The sequence below is a fragment of the Fopius arisanus genome, unplaced genomic scaffold (genome assembly GCF_000806365.1).
Source record: "Fopius arisanus strain USDA-PBARC FA_bdor unplaced genomic scaffold, ASM80636v1 scaffold00181, whole genome shotgun sequence".
NCBI lineage: Eukaryota > Metazoa > Arthropoda > Insecta > Hymenoptera > Braconidae > Fopius > Fopius arisanus.
Window position 1 is genome coordinate 35,555 of NW_011887920.1, and position 3,173 is coordinate 38,727.

The window sequence follows — 3,173 nt, forward strand, 5'->3', positions numbered from 1 at the left end:
GGAACAAATATTATTAATTCTTCTCCGCAGCCATTCAGAAGATTTGACTCAAGAAATGAAAAGGACAATCAAGGGAAATATTCAAATTATAGATGAATTTAAATTTTCCCGTGAGGAGTAATTAAAAAAATATCAATTACATGATGACTTTCGGAAATATCAGAATAATGACATGTAAAATTCACAATGTGTAACATGATAATATAAAAATAGAAAAAAATATAATTACTCTTTTTATATCATATACAAATAGAGATTCGTGAGAGCCGAGGAAAACATATCCAACACAAATTCATTAACAAACATGATGTTTTATTACAAGGAATTTAACAATGGATAAAATATTATTTCACAGTTTTTCATGGGATTTAATCAGATTCCATGGAATGGCAATTCACATTTTTTAAAAAGTAATGAATTTAGGACAAGATATTAATCACTTTACAATTATCAAGTAAAGAAAGATGCTCGTCATCACATTTTAATCCTGAAAAGAAGAAATGAACATTCAGAGACGATTTATGGATGGAATTGAAAGACAAAAAGACGAGGAAACATACTCTGTTAGGGAATCTCTTTGCAAATAATTCGCTCCTCTTCAATTTCTTTGGTTGCGACGATTCAGCTCCACCCTGATTGGAAGTTGATTGATTGAGAATCATCAGTGGTTTACACAATAAGGGATCGTTGAGAATTGCCTTCGTTTCATCCACGAGAGAAATGCATCCAGGGCCTTGAATGCCAAAAAAGAAGGAATTCCCTAGAATTAAAAAAAAATATCATTTTGAGTGAAAAAATTGCTGATTATTTGATACAAATATTGTCATATTTACCGTGTCTTATCAGTTGTTCCACACATTGGACATGTTGGCCTTTTGTATATGGGCAAGTGTAGTTAGCGGGAAAATCGGAAATTTTCACATCAACAAAATATTTATCCGCAGCGATAGATCAATAGCAAGTGTTCCCAGTACTGTTCATTTGTTTTTCGATGACGGCTCAAGAAGTTTTAACAAATCCCTTGATAGCTAAAACAATAATGATGAAAGTGATGAAATTATTATGTGTTATTGATGAATTTTAGGGAAAAAAATGAACTTACCAACAATTTTTTTACATGTTGGAAGATCAATCAGGGAAATGACTTGAGGAGGAGTGGATAGAGAACGTTGTATGGGTTGAAACTTTTCCAAAACGGTAATTTCTGTATTTGATTGGATGATTAATTCATAGGGAGCTGTTCCGGAATTATATTGATCCTTGACGTACTTCGGGTACGCTCCATCAATGTGGATAACCTAAATGAGAGTGAACAAAAGAATAAATTTAAAGAAACGAAAAGAAATTAAAAGAAACGCATAAATTTAAAGAGCAATCACAGAATAATAGAATTGAAAAAAAAAGATTAAATGAATATGAGAATAACCTATGAGGTGAAATTGCAGCAACAGTTTTCATATCAAATTCTCAAAAATATGAATTGGATGAGAGAAAAGTAGAAAAATGAATTGTAAATTGATTAACGAAGGGAAAAAACATGACACATTCGCTTACATGTTGCACCAATAACTGATCGAGGAATTTGTTGATCGTCTCACCCCACATAACACATTGCACAATCTCACCATCATTATTATGTATATAGAAGGTACAAACTTCATTTTGCGAACCATTTTTACATGTAACAGTCTCGGCTTCATTAACAAGATGAACGATGCCAATCATTTCTCTAATAAAAAAATCAATTAAAAAAATTGCGAAACTAATTAGATTCTTTGGCAGGGATGCATAAACTGGGAAAGGATAAATTGATAATTGAATAAGAATTAAAGATTGAACTAACACTAATTTAATTGTAGCAGGAGAAATGCTTTGTATGTAGTCCGATGACGTCAATAGATCATAATCAGTGAAGAAATTGTTCTCTGTGGATGGGGGTGTGGGGTCTGCAGATGGAAGTGTCGCATCTCCAAATGACAGTGTGAGATCTTCTAATTGCAACGCAGATCCGTGTGATCCATTGGTCGGCTCAGTATGAGAGCAATGGCTTTTGGAGAATCACCCATAATGATAGAATCAGTATAAGACGATATGTATGCCTCTGAGATACAAAGATGAATGACAGGTCTGAACAAATGACGAGGGTGAAAAAAAAAACAGTTGTTCGAAGATATTGAAGATTCAATGCGTTACACATCCACTCATTGGCATAGAAGAAAATAAATGATAAATGAAAAACAGTTAAATTATAAAATTCAATTATAAAATTCAATTATAAAATTCATCATTTACTAATTTGTTACTTACCATATGTGTATTAGTTCGAGACAAAACTAAACAAAATTTTAAAAACATCGGACACTTAGAGAAACTTTTAGAAATGGATATTATCTTATATTTCACGAACACAGTGGGTCACGATTAGTTTCAATAGAAAAAGTACATGATCCAATGCAAATATCAAATGCGAATAGTGGAGTTCAGCTGAAATCGTAATAATTTAAATGGAATCGGATAATTATGAATATTATTAGATAATTGCATTAATTCATGTAGCCTAACTAGCGCGCGAGCAGCGCGCGGCCTTCCTAGTTCTAAAGAAAAAGTGGTGAGTTTCGAAAAAACCGCGCCAAGTACGTTGATCTAGACCATATTGCTGAGGGTGTGTTCCACCAGGGAACAGTACAAGTCCAGTAATAGTGATTTCTAGTGCATTTTAGATTTGGTAACTAGAGGTTGGTACTGTTACTGGAGTTGTGTTTCACACGGCTAGTAACAGTAACAAGTGATGTCACTAACTAATAAACAGTGTTCAACGCTGAAGTCTTCCGTTAAGGCCCGGGTGGAGGGATTTTTGCCCGACATGTCCCTAGGAAATTCCCTAGAAAAAACGCGTTTTACGGGAACCCAAATGCCACCCGCTCTAGACCCTCAAAAAATGTGATTTTGGGGTCAATAAATAGATAATAAATTTCGGGAGGGCGGAAATTAGGTCTCACGGGACGGAAATTGAGGAATGGACGTGTAATCACGTTCCAAGAATTCCCCTAGATTTCACCAAGGCGAACTCCCCAAATGCTCGTTTGGCGAGAAATATGGCGGCTGAATCACTCAAACAAAAAAACCGTCACCACATTTTTTACAACCATATTACACTCCCGAAAACCAATTAC

General features: G+C 34.4%; 1 long non-coding RNA gene across 1 annotated transcript; it reads right to left on the reverse strand.

The window, feature by feature from the left end:
• Positions 1-569: 569 nt before the first annotated feature.
• Positions 570-1,964, reverse strand: LOC105272462 (uncharacterized). The gene is made up of 5 exons (XR_892766.1): positions 1,844-1,964; positions 1,555-1,729; positions 1,103-1,298; positions 834-1,028; positions 570-760 (listed from the first exon to the last, which is right to left on the reverse strand). It is a non-coding gene; the product is annotated as an uncharacterized lncRNA (long non-coding RNA).
• Between the last annotated feature and the right edge of the window lie 1,209 nt (positions 1,965-3,173).